Consider the following 14008-nt stretch of genomic DNA (forward strand, 5'->3'; position numbering starts at 1 on the left):
ATTCATGTACAGTTTATTGTCAGCAGCGTGACCTTCAAACCAAAATGGCAACAAAGTGCCATGGTAATTGGGGTTGTGGGCTCTGCTCTTTGTTGAGGGTTGTTTTCAGTTATAGACCATACTGAGTAAAGACTACACAACACCTTCCGTAATTGAAAATTGTCATTTTTACTCAATGACACCATAAGTAACTGTTGGACTTTCCTATTTGATGTTTACTGGGCTGTAATAAAACTTTATATAAAATCACACCATTATGTGCTACTGAGAATTTAAAGGCATTCCATATATGCAGTGCTCAGCATAAATGAGTACACCCCTTTTGAAAAGTAAGATTTTATTCAACATCTCAACACAAGAACAATTTCCAAAATGTTGGCAAAACTGAGTTTTATGTAACATTTGTTTTGCTCATTACATGAAAGTAAGGTTAATAGTATAACGTAGATTACAAAATCTTCAGTTTTACTCCAATTAGTTGATGCAAAAATGAATACACCCCACAACAAAAACTACTATATCTAGTATTTTGTATGACCTCCATGATTTGTAAGGACAGCACCAAGTCTTCTAAGCTTGGAATGAACAAGTTGGCAACATTGCAACATCTACATTTTTCCATTCTTCGAGAACAACCTCTTAGAGCCTGGATGCTGGATGGAAAGTGATGCTCAACTTGTCTTTTAAGATTTCCCCATAGGTGTTCGATTGGGTTCAGATCAGGAGACATACTTGGCCACTGAATCACTTTCACCTTGTTCTTCAGAAATGCAACAGTGGCCTTAGATGTGTGTTTTGGATCATTGTCATGTTGGAAAAGTGCACAACTTCTCTTTCAATACAGAGCAGTACATCAGTGAATTCATGATACCATGAATTAAATTCAGCTCCCCGACACCAGCAGCACTCATGCGGCAGCACAGAAGGACATTGCCACCACTATGTTTCACTGTAGGCACCATGCATTTTTCTTTGTACTCCTCACCTTTGCAACACCGTACAGTTTTGAAGCCATCAGTTCCAAAAACATTTATCTTGGTCTCATCACTCCAGAGTACAGAGTCCCAGTAGTCTTCTTTTTGAGTATGCTCCCTGGCAAATTCTAGGCAGGATTTTTTGTGCATGGGAGAGGTTTCCTATGTGGATGACACCCATGCATGCCATTCCTATGCATGCCATTGCAGTATACGCCATATTGCGCCATAGGAAACAATTGCCCCAGTTTTTGCTTTCTATTTTAGACAACTGCAATGAACTTGCATGGAGATTTTCTTTAACCCCTCTCATCAGAAGACGCTCTTGTCGAGGTGTCAACTTCCGTGGACAGCCTGGAAGTCTCTGTGAGATGGTTGCAGTTCCATATTTTTTAAATTTTTGTATCACTTTTGATACAGAATTCTGACTGATAAGTAAAGTGTTGCTGATCTTCTTGTAGCCTTCACCTTTCTTGTGTAAAGAAATTATTTTCTTTCTCAGGCCTTGTGACATTTCTCTTCCATGTGGTGCCATTGCTGACAGCATGAAATGGGAGGGGTTTTCTTTGTTAAGTAATGCCCTTTTATAATCAACTGCTGTACACCTGTTTAATGAATATTTAGACTCACCTGTAGTTGAATTCTTGTTAATTAGGATTTTATTGTCTAAAACTTAGCTTTGCGTCTAAGACTTTCATTGAGGTGTATTCATTTTTGCAATATGGTCTTGAATGAATTTGTTAGGAAAAATATTTTCTTGAATATTACTGAATAAGTTTAAACTAGGTGGAAACTGAACCCACATCAGAGGGAAGCAACTCTGCCCATGGTATCGCAGGACACTAGCACATCGAGGGGAGGGGATATATGAGCCGTGGCATATAGTGTGGCCCCTCTCGGAAGCCACGTAGGCCGTGAACCTCCAGCTCTACGGATGGGGGTCAAACAGAACCCGATTCCCCGCTCCAGGCAGCGGAGCAGGTCTACAGGGATCCCCAATGTCGGCAGGATCCCATTATCCCCAGGATGGAGACAGATGCTGTAAGGTGCTTTTTATGGTGGTATTTATTCACCACTGAGTTTTTTTTTGCTAAATAAACAAAAAAACACAAACTTTTGAAAAAAAAACCACGCATTTTTCTTTGTTTCTGTTATGAAAATAACCCAAATTATTGTATATTATTAGTCTGTAGGAAAGTTATAGAGTCCACAAACCATGGTATATACAGTGGGGATCGAAAGTTTGGGCACCCCAGCTAAATATTTGTATTAATGTGCATAAAGAAGCCAAGGAAAGATGGAAAAATCTCCAAAAGGCATCAAATTACAGATTAGACATTCTTATAATATGTCAACAAAAGTTAGATTTTATTTCCATCATTTACACTTTCAAAATAACAGAAAACAAAAAAATGGCATCTGCAAAAGTTTGGGCACCCTGCAGAGTTAATATCTTGTACTGCCCCCTTTGGCAAGTATCACAGCTTGTAAACGCTTTTTGTAGCTGAAAGGAATTGACTCTCGTTCCTCTCGAGCCACTGACCCCCGTCAGTCCCTGGCCTTGATCAGTGTCTGTCCTCAGGCCCGGAGCCCCCTCTGAGACACAGGAAATGCACACAGACACAAGGTGGTATCTCAGAAGGAACTGAATTTATTCTTCCGTGTTTAAACTTATATATGAAACTTAAAACAATGCATGGAAATAGAAGAACCAATCAATTGTCAGATATGCATAAACCAATCAGAATATTACATACGTCAGTCATGCCCAATCATTTGGCATTTATGTAAATTATTATTAAGTGCGTCAAACATGAAATTTTGCTCAGTATAGAAAGTAGACAATTTCCCTATTTAACATTGGCTATAATTATTAATAATCTTGCAACAGGATATATCCAACCGCAGACTTTCAGTCTTGTGCTAGCTAAAAGAAAAAGGGAAGTTACACCTGAAGGGAAAAGAGGAACCTTAGGCTCTTATCGAAAGTAAAAAACAGTCTTAAAACACAAATTCATCTTTAAGTACTGACTAAGTTTTAAAATGGATACTTATCTTAAAATGGCAGAGCTTAGGCTAAGAGACAAAATGGCGGTATGGTAATGCTGAGAGGCTGATTCCTTCAAACCCCCTCTTAGGTCACGCACGTGACCTTACACCTTTTTTACAGGTTGGTACCTGGGGCCCTTAGTAGGTCCTTTATCAAGATACTGATTCCACATGGTTCTAGTAATGGTGGCGTCAATAAGTTTCTGCATTAAACCTCGGATGCAGGGGATACAATAGCAACCACACAGAGTTAATACTGCAGCAGCCATTACTATGGAAATCAGCATAGTTTTCATCAGGGTTCCCCATTTACCAAACCAATTTTCAAATAAACCAGCTAGTGGATTTTCTACTCCTGAGTTTTCAGCCAATTCTTCAGACAACATTTGGAGGCCTTGAAGGGCTCTAGTAATGCTTCCATCAGGAGCGGTGTTATTGGGGATAAAAGTACAGCAGTAGGAACCAAACATTTTACATACCCCTCCTTTCTCAGCTAATAACATATCAAGAGCAATGCGGTTTTGCCAAGCAGTAAGGGATGTTGCATCAAGTTGGGCAGAGACCCCCTTTAGAGCATCTCTAGTATAGTTAACAAACCTTTGTTGATTATAATAAATGTAAATAATCCAATCCACATTTTTGTTAGGCTGTACCCATATAGCAATATAGGCAAATCCTGCAGCAATCTGGTCCTGAGCTTTAAATTCATCAGGGACTCCTCTTGGTACACCTATAGCATCTATGTAAACTCTATTGTCAAAGGAACCACTGGGTGCATTTCTTTTATACCTTCTAGATCTGGATTTTTCCAAGATGGGCAAGCTTCTTATCCCATCTTCTACTTTGATCATAAAGAAAGGCATGAGAAGATGGGTCAGAGCGCAGCTTCCCTTCCATCTGCTGGGGAGTCTGGCTCTGAGTCTCATATCTCCACACAGCCACCACACATCTGACAGTTGCTGCCGGTGGTCCTGAAACCATTCCTTCCGGTAGCCTTCTGCGGAGGTGCGGTTGGTCTTAATACAGTAATTAGGTGGAAATGTACCTAAATCTTTACCCTTAGCATCATCATGTTCAAAGCAGGTGAAATTTCCTGGTACCGGTTTAGAGGCCAAAGGTAAATTTCGTAATCCGGTAACAGGGAACTTCTTAACAAAATCAGAACATTCCTTCTCAGTGATGTTATCTTTATACATTCTAATTAGGCAGGACATATTAGTTTCTTCTTCTAACAAAGGAACTGTGGCAAGTAGGGGGCGGGGATTGGCACATGAAACACAGTCTCCCTGTCCCTTGCTCTTAGTGGTCCATCTCACCCATTCAATCCATTCATTTTTGTCAGAGTAACCAGTTTCAATGCTTAATCTGTCTTCTGATTGCATCACTACTCCTGTCACCTCATTATCCAGTCGATCCCTAACTTTGGGGAATGAATTGTCTATGGTATTGACATGGACTCTTGGGGAGGGTTTTACCTGTAATATGAGGTTGGCCCAGGGGTCTGTTCCTGACACAGTTATTCCCAACCTATATTCCCCACTATCTCTGACCTGTGGGCTCCTTATTGTGAAAATGATATTCCCTTGGCCTTTTGCTATAGAGATTCTTTGATAGGTGCCTATGTCCTCTAGGGGAATTCTAGCTGATTGGGTCTCCCATTTATGAGGGTCTGTTGTCCACCATATATTCTCCCAGTAACCACAGGGCTTATTCCTCCCACACATGTACACATTATAAGGTCCAATATCATAAGTAACTTTAGTCGGGTCAAACACCTGGTTTTTAGTCAGAGTAAACACTATGGTCTGATTTACATCCTCAGTAGTCAAGACTGGTGTTTCCTGTAACCCCCATCCCTTATCTTGTATTGACATTCTTCTCATCCTTCTCTTAGTGCGGGTTAGACCTCGTTTCTTTCTGACACTAGAATGTTGTGTACTATGGTTTTGTGTGTGCACTGGTTCTGCATTATCTGGGTCATTAGCTTGGATGGGGGTATTACATATACTCTTAATCACTCCATAATCATCTGGGTGATAAATACAGTTAGTTATTGTCCATACTGGGAGGAACACAGTCAGGGTTGCTAGTATGAGGAAGCAAAATGTCTGCCCAGAGTTCTGTGAGAGCATCAGAAAGGTCATCTTCTTCAAAGACTTTTACACCGGCTTCACTTCCTTTTTCTTCTTCTCTATCTGTGTCTTTGTCTTGCTTCTTAGGGGCTTGGTTCACCCTTTTTACACGACTGGCATGGATCCAGGCCTTGGAATCCTCAGTCAGGACAGCGGTCCTGGTGACAGCGATCACAGAAGTAGGGGGCCCAAAGGGATACTCTTGCTTCCGATTCCTATGGAGGGCTTGTATCACCACACGGTCCCCGACTTGGAAAGAGTGAGTTGGTTCCTGTGAAGAAAGAGGAAAGGTGCGAGCAACATTTCTTTCAACCTTGTCCAAAGTTTCAATACGTTTTCTCACATATTCCTCCTGAATCAATTCCAAATCCCCTCTTTCTACCATGAGTGGCTGTCTGGCCCAGGGAGTGGGACATTCCTGACATACCTTGGCCACAAATGCTGGACCGTTGTCAGAATTAATCTGGAGTGGACATCCCCACCTGGGAATAATTTCCCGTGTGAGGATCCTCACTACAGTTTGGGCATCTTCTTTTGTGGTTACAAAGTTTTCTACCCAGCGGCTAAACATGTCCACAATTACCAAAAGATATTCTTGTCTTTTTTGCTACCTTTGGCATGTGTGTAAAGTCTACTTGTAGGTGGGTAAAAGGTGTTGATGGGTATGTCAGGTGTTCATGTCTTGCCTTGTGACTTGTGAGGATTGTTTGGGTTATTCCTTATGCATGTAATGCATCTAGACACATAAGATTTTACCAAAGAGGGAAGGCCAGGAATGAAAAAATCATTATCCAGCAGTTCACATGTAACCTGCCATCCCCTGTGACCTACTCCATGATACTGTGAGATGAACAGAGGTGCACTAGCCTTTGGAATGCATGGTCTCCCCTCTGTGACACAAAGTCCAGTTTATGGATCTTTGGTCACACCAGCTGCATTCCACTGCTTAATATCTTCTGAGGTAGCATATGTCTGTAAATCCTGCAATGTTTGATCCAACAGTGGCATTTCAGGGGTGAGCATTGGCATCTGGATCATGGCAGGCTGGGTAAGGGCCGCCTCTTTTGCTACTTTGTCAGCTAGAGCATTTCCCTTTGCAATATCAGTTTGTTCATTTGTGTGTGCCCTACAGTGTAGGATAGCAAGGGATCTTGGCAGTTGTATGGCTTTGAGTAAAGCCTTCACCAGAGAAGAATGTGAGATGGATTTTCCTCTCTTTTCCCAAATTATTCCAAAATCGTGGCACACGCCAAACGCATATCTGGAATCTGTGTAAATATTTACATCCTGTCCCTCAAAAAGCTGACATGCTCTTGTAAGGGCTATCAGCTCAGCGGCCTGAGCTGACTGGTATGGGATGGGTTTTGCTTCAAGTACTTTATCTGGCAACTGCACCACCGCATATCCTGCATGGTAAACAGTATCAGTGGGTCTCGAGCAAGAGCCATCTACAAAAACATTCTGTGCCTCTGGAAGAGCCACAGAAGACATATCCTGTCTTGGGGAGGTGTCCTGATGAATCAATTCCAGGCAATCATGCTGTGGAACAACTTCATCCTGCTCTCCCTTTAAGCCTAATAAGGCATTCAAAATTGGAGCTGGACCTGAAGTGGGAGAGGTATATTTTATTCTCAACTTAGGGTTTGACAACAGTATAACCTCATATCCACTAAGTCTCTGGGCTGACATGTGTTGGGTATGTATATTCTTGAGTAGAATAGACACATTGTGGGTGGTATGTAAGGTGGTCTCATGTCCCAGAGTGAGTGACGTAGCCATTTGGACCACCATAGCGCATGATGCTAGTGCTCTGAGACACGCAGGCATGCCTTGGACCTGTACTGGAACCATTTTTGAGAAAAAAGCAACAGGGCGGAGTTTTCCTCCATGCTCCTGGGCCAGGATCCCTGCCATAGTTTTACAATTTTCCCTAGCATACAGATGAAACATTTGATCATATGCGGGCAGACCAAGACCAGGGGCTATTACCATAGCATTTTTCAGATACACAAAAGCATTGCACATATCATCTGACCATTTCACAAGATCTGACATTTCTGAACCTGTGGCTTGTCTCAAAATGTTGTCATAGTAGGAACAGTCAGGTATCCATTGGCGGCAGTAACCAATCATACCAAGAAAGGTGAGCATGTCTTTCTTGGTCAATGGGCGGGGCAGACCCATAAGAGTCGCAGCTCTTTTGTGGCTGACTTTCCTTTCACCTTTTGTGAGAACAAAATCAAGGTATTCAACAGTTTTCTGACACCATTGTAGCTTTTTCTTAGACACTTTATGACCACATTCATATAACCAGTTCATGAGATCTACACTATCCCCCTGGCTGGCTGCCCGATTAACACTACAGAGAAGCAAATCATCTGCGTATTGAACCAAAACTGAACCATGGCGAGGAGTCCATGGCTTTAAGGTAGCCTGGAGGACGACAGAGTAGACCACAGGCAAATCTACATACCCTTGCGGTAACTTACACCAAGCAAGGGTCTTTCTCCTGTAATGAAACGCAAAAATTGGGCGTGTCTCCTTGGCAACAGGGATTGAAAAAAATGCATTTGTCAGATCAATCACTGTGAAAAACTCAGCATCAGCTGGGATGGAGGAAATGAGTGTTGGTACATCAGGCACTATTGGGGCAATGGGAATCACAAGATCATTAATGGCCCTCAGGTCCTGCACAAATCTGTAAGAGCCGTCCGGCTTCTTAACTGGATTTATTGGGCTGTTGTATGGTGAAATCACCTCTTCAAGAACTCCTTCCTTGAGAAAGTGTTCCACCATGGGCGTTATTCCTTCCTCCTTTTCTTTTGACAAAGGGTATTGTTTGTGAAACACAGGTTGAGCCCATGGTTTCAGTGTGGCCTTATATGGAGTGCAGGAAATGGATCCCACATCCAAGGCACTTTTTGCCCAAACTTTGTCATTAATTATTCCAGCAGGAAATGAGGGGTCTTCTTTAGTAATCATTGTCATGGCAGGGATGATTGGCATTTTGGCAGAGTGAGCCACAATACCACCTCTCTTTGTGGATTTCAAGTTGATGTTCAACTCTCCCAGGAGGTCTCTCCCTAACAAATTAACTGTACAATTGGGTATGATTCTGAATGAGTGATCTAGCAGAGTGATTCCCTGTATGGGGTCAAAAATTGGAAGAGGCGGTGTTTTATAAGTCTTGGTCAGTATCCCATTTATTCCCATGGAAGGTTCAGCATTCATTACCTCTCCCTTATAATAATCCTCACTCAGACTCGAACGAGTGGCCCCGGAGTCCAACAAAAATGGGATTAATTTGCCCTGTATATGTAAGGATACAAGGGGTTGTTCCTTATAAGAATGAGAGGCAAGCGGGAATGCTGGGATACCACCTTCTGGGCACCTTCATTTATTTTGTGATTGTGTCTGCCAAGAGATAGGAAACCTCACATTCTGCTGTGGGAGGTCCCTTTGTGGTTGGCCTGGGGAGGGGCTATGCTGGGCGTGGTCCTGAGTTTCATATGGACATTGATTTCTCCAATGATCCTCAGCCCCACAGTTGAAACAACCCGTGTCCCGTCCCCTATTATTCCTCCCTCTTCCCCTAAACCGGCCTCTGCCTCGGTTATTGAAACCCCCCCTTCTCTTGTACGGCGGGTTTGTGTGGGGAAAAGGATCTTCCTGAAAATGAGTGGCCACCGCCTTGGGTATCTCTAGACATCCGGCAGCATCTTTCTCAGTCAATTTTAATTGAAATTGTTCTCTGGTACAAGTGGGCCATTCAGAAATCATCTGTTTTACAGTTAACATGACACTGGGTTTTAGATTGGACAGGAAAGTCTGAATCAGTAGACTATGCATGGTGTCTTGCAATGTCAATCCTGCCTCTTGTGTCCATGTCTCATTAAATCTTTTCCAAAAATCTAACACAGTTTCTCCTGACTTTTGCTTGCAGGCTACTGCGGTAGGGAGGGAGGATCTAGATTGGAAAGCTCATTCCATTTCTTCTGAGACCTCTCTCCACATATTGTCCCTATCATCTTCTGTGTTTAATTTATAATTTGTGGCAGTAATGTTGCCTGCTTCTAAGATGGATATGGTCCCAACATTACCCCAATTCCAAGGGGAAGTTTGTCCCAATATTCCATCGAGGATAAGGCGCATATCCTCTTGTGTGTAATTTCTACCTTTACATGCTTTCTTCAAATAGCTCACAGTAGCCGTTGAAGAAACAGTGGGTCTTGGACAATGTTTGACAATCCTATTTATGTCTTCTATCTCAATGGGTTTATTTAATAGATTGTCTCCTATTGTCATGAAGGGCATCTGTTGTGTATTGGAATCAATACCATATTGGGTATTATGGCGTGTGTGTGATGGACTTAGCATGTCCACTATACCTAGACTATTAGCTGCTCTGAACAGCAGAGAGCCTGAACTAGCGGAATCATCAACAAGTGAGTCATCTGCTTCAGTAGTTGAAGAAACAGCTATTCCCCCTGTCACTCCCTGTGTGGTAGGAATTTGAACCACACCCTGGGAGTGCGCGGGAGTTTGAACTGTACTAGGCTGTGTGGTACAAATGTGAACAGCACTAGGTATTTGAGGGGTCTGTGGAAGTGTTGGTGCTGGAGGTGCAGTGGGGTGCTGGACTGCATAATGTCCGGCTAAAAAATCAATATCTTCTTAGAGATGGATAAAGTTTTGTGGGCTGTGGGACAGGTGGGACATATGGGGGAGGGAATGGCATGAGAGGGTGTGTGGGTCTGTCTATTTCTGACTCTAATGCATGTCTTTTAGTGGCATCTACATTTCTAGCTTTGGCTTTATTTTGTTTCCCAGTTTGTCTATGAAACCAGAGAGGGGCAAATTCTAACCAATTTTGTCCTCCTCTGGCCATATATTTCTGATCCCACGCAGGATCTCCCTCATACCATGGAAAAGCCTGTTTATCCCCCAGACAGAGACCCCTAATCATATCCATATGAAAAGTATCATTACTCCCATCACGGGGAAACGGGTCAACACTTCCCATGAATTCACTCCAGTCTGCTAATTTATCCACCCAGGGGTTAACTAGATAGTAATCTGTCCCACAGATACGGTCTACATAATCTTTACATATCTCACCAACATTTGGGGGGGGGAGTTTATCCTTACTTCGACCACTTCCCATTTTTTACACTTACAAAGGTCTGTGTTACAAATCTGTCCTATAGGCTGTCCCAAAAGACAGGGGTCAACTTCCAAATGACAATTTACTTTATAAAAATGTCTGGACTTAAGATATTGATTGGGTCTTTCTCTAGTGGTTGACCAAAAGTGGAGATTATAACCTGGATATACAATACTTCTAATAATATCCTGACTCTGACTACCTCCCACTTTTTCTAACAATAAGCCTACAACACAATTTGAACAAGACATTTACATAGGCACCCAACTCAGTGTTGCCACGCAATCACCCCATCCAGATCATCAACCAATAAGGTTTAGCTGAAGGGGTGGGGCATGTCACACTGAAATTGACAATACCTTCAGTAACCGCTGGTCCATACACTTACCACCTGGACACTTGTGTCACACAAACAAATTATCCTATACTTCTATGCGATAGGAAGAAAAGCAAAGAGTTGCAGGACAGAACTGATCAACCCCGGACTTTTTCTGGTTTCTTCTCAAAGAAACTCTTTTCAGTCCCTTCTCTTAAGAGACTTGCAGTTCCCAAAACTGCTCCGGTCTTTCCAGAGTGCTTCCCACAGCACTCTGCGCCTGGCCACTGGCGTCTTATGACGTGAGGTCCAGTGCTACAATAGGGCATGAAATTTTTATCAGAGCCTTAACGGCAAGAGACTTATTTGGCAGAATGACAAAAAATCTTACTTACCGAAGGGTGATTATCTCATCCCGGACACGAGCCCCCAATTGAAAGGAATTGACTGTCGTTCCTCTCGAGCCACTGACCCCCGTCAGTCCCTGGCCTTGATCAGTGTCTGTCCTCAGGCCTGGAGCCCCCTCTGAGACACAGGAAATGCACACAGACACAAGGTGGTATCTCAGAAGGAACTGAATTTATTCTTCCGTGTTTAAACTTATATATGAAACTTAAAACAATGCATGGAAATAGAAGAACCAATCAATTGTCAGATATGCATAAACCAATCAGAATATTACATACGTCAGTCATGCCCAATCATTTGGCATTTATGTAAATTATTATTAAGTGCGTCAAACATGACCTTTTGTTCAGTATAGAAAGTAGACAATTTCCCTATTTAACATTGGCTATAATTATTAATAATCTTGCAACAGGATATATCCAACCGCAGACTTTCAGTCTTGTGCTAGCTAAAAGAAAAAGGGAAGTTATACCTGAAGGGAAAAGAGGAACCTTAGGCTCTTATCGAAAGTAAAAAACAGTCTTAAAACACAAATTCATCTTTAAGTACTAAGTTTTAAAATGGATACTTATCTTAAAATGGCAGAGCTTAGGCTAAGAGACAAAATGGCGGTATGGTAATGCTGAAAGGCTGATTCCTTCAGTAGCCAGCCAAGAGTCTTTCAATTCTTGTTTGAGGTATCTTTGCCCATTCTTCCTTACAAAAGTCTTCCAGTTCTTTGAGATTTCTGGGCTGTCTGTCACGCACTGCTCTTTTAAGGTCTATCCATAGATTTTCAATTATGTTGAGGTCAGGAGATTGTGAAGGCCATGGCAAAACCTTCCGTTTACGCCTCTTGATGTAATCCCCCATGGATTTTGAGGTGTGTTTAGGATCATTATCCATTTGTAGAAGCCATCCTCTCTTTAACTTCAGCTTTTTCACAGATGGCATCAAGTTACCATCCAAAATTTGCTGAAATTTTATTGAATCCATTTTTCCTTCTACTCGTGAGATGTTCCCTGTGCCACTGGCTGCAACACAACCCCAAAGCATGATTGATCCAACCCCATGCTTAACAGTTGGACAGAGGTTCTTTTCATTAAATTCTGTGCCCCTTCTTCTCCAAACGTACCTTTGCTCATTCCGGCCAAAAAGTTAAATTTTAACCTCATCGGTCCACAGAACTTGTTTCCAAAATGCATCAGGCTTGTCTATATGTTCATTTGCAAAGTTCAAACGATGATTTTTGTGGTGAGGACGTAGAAGAGGTTTTCTTCTGATGACTCTTCCATGAAGACCATATTTGTACAAGTATCTCTTTATAGTGGAATAGTGTACCACAACTCCAGTGTCTGCCAGATCTTTCTGGAGGGATTGTGCAGTCAAACGTGGGTTTTGAATTGTTTTTCTCACAATCCTGTGAGCTGTTCTGTCTGATATTTTTCTTGGTCTTCCAGATGTTGCTTTAACTTCCACTGTTCCTGATGATTGCCATTTCTTAATTACATTTCAAACAGAGGATATTGACATCTGAAAATGCTTTGCTATCTTCTTATAGCTTTCTCCAGCTTTGTGAGCGTCAACGATTTTCAGTTTCAGTTTTCTAGACAACTGCTTAGAAGAACCCATGGTGCTGATTGTTGGGGCAAGGTCAGATGAGTCTGGGCATTTAAAACCTTTGAGCTTGACATCACCTGGTCTTCCCAGATGATGATTGAGAACAATCCATGACAATGGCAGGTCTCAGATTTGCAAAGGGGGCAGTGCATGCTATAAATTCTGCAGGGTGCCCAAACTTTTGCAGATGCCATTTTTTTTTTTTCTGTTATTTTGAAAGTGTAAATGATGGAAATAAAATCTAACTTTTGTTGACATATTATAATAATGTCTAATCTGTAATTTGATGCCTTTTGGAGATTTTTCCATCTTTCCTTGGCTTCTTTATGCACATTAATACAAATTTTTAGCTGGGGTGCCCAAACTTTTGATCCCCACTGTATATCTACCAATCAATCAATTCTAATGTACTGATGGCCAATCTCAATTCTTGAGGCCCAAAAATGCCAGGACAGTACCAATACCCCCCAAATGACCCATTTTTGGAAAATAGACAGCCAAAGTTATTTAGTAAGAGGCACGGCAAGTTTTTTGAAGTTGTAAATAAATATATATATATATTTTTTTTTTTTTTTAACATATTGTCACCAGTCCATCTCCAGTATTATCATATAAGTGGTGTGGTGGTGATTAGGGACACTGACCTGGTGACAGTATGTAAAAATAAATAATAATTTAATTATTTTTTTCAGTTTTTTTATTACTTTTTTATTTTATTACCATTTTCAACACATGGTGCCCAAAGCAATACAATGTTACCATAGTAATATTGTACTACTCTGGGCAAGGATTTTTTTTTTTTTTTGCATTTCATTGGTTTTAGCAACCATTGTTACTGAATGAAACTGAAATAGTCTGGGGGAAGGGTTCGATTTTTGTCTTTTTCTTTTTTTCTATTGGTGTCCCCATCTGGGGAGATTCACCCTTCACCCTCTCTATGCATCCTGCAGACCACTGCCACTGGGACAGAAAGTGCGACAAAATGCAGAATGTTAGCATTTCCACTAGAGCAAGAAGTGAAATGAAATGGCGTAGTGGAGAGACCTGTTCCTGTGAAAAAAATGAATTAAAAAAATTGTTTTAAGCCGCCACCCCCACGCATATTTAAAAGTAAACACGTATGTAGCATGTGCCCAGGATTTTTATATTATTGTGGATCATGTGTTTCCTACTCTAGGTGGGAGGAGGATACATTGTATCTTTCTCTTCTTGCACGAGAGGAAGAAGTAAATAAACAAATGTGTGTAAAGAAAATATATTAGAAAAAATGAAAACAGAAAAAATTAGCTATACCATGGTACGATCTAAATCAATGCCAGGGTCAGCATTAGGGTTAAGGTAAAGGTAAAAGGTCAAGGACAGTATA

This window comes from Staurois parvus, unplaced genomic scaffold (genome assembly GCF_062004578.1).
Source record: "Staurois parvus isolate SC_StPar_1 unplaced genomic scaffold, SC_StPar_1.0 ptg000018l, whole genome shotgun sequence".
NCBI classification, from domain to species: Eukaryota; Metazoa; Chordata; class Amphibia; order Anura; family Ranidae; genus Staurois; species Staurois parvus.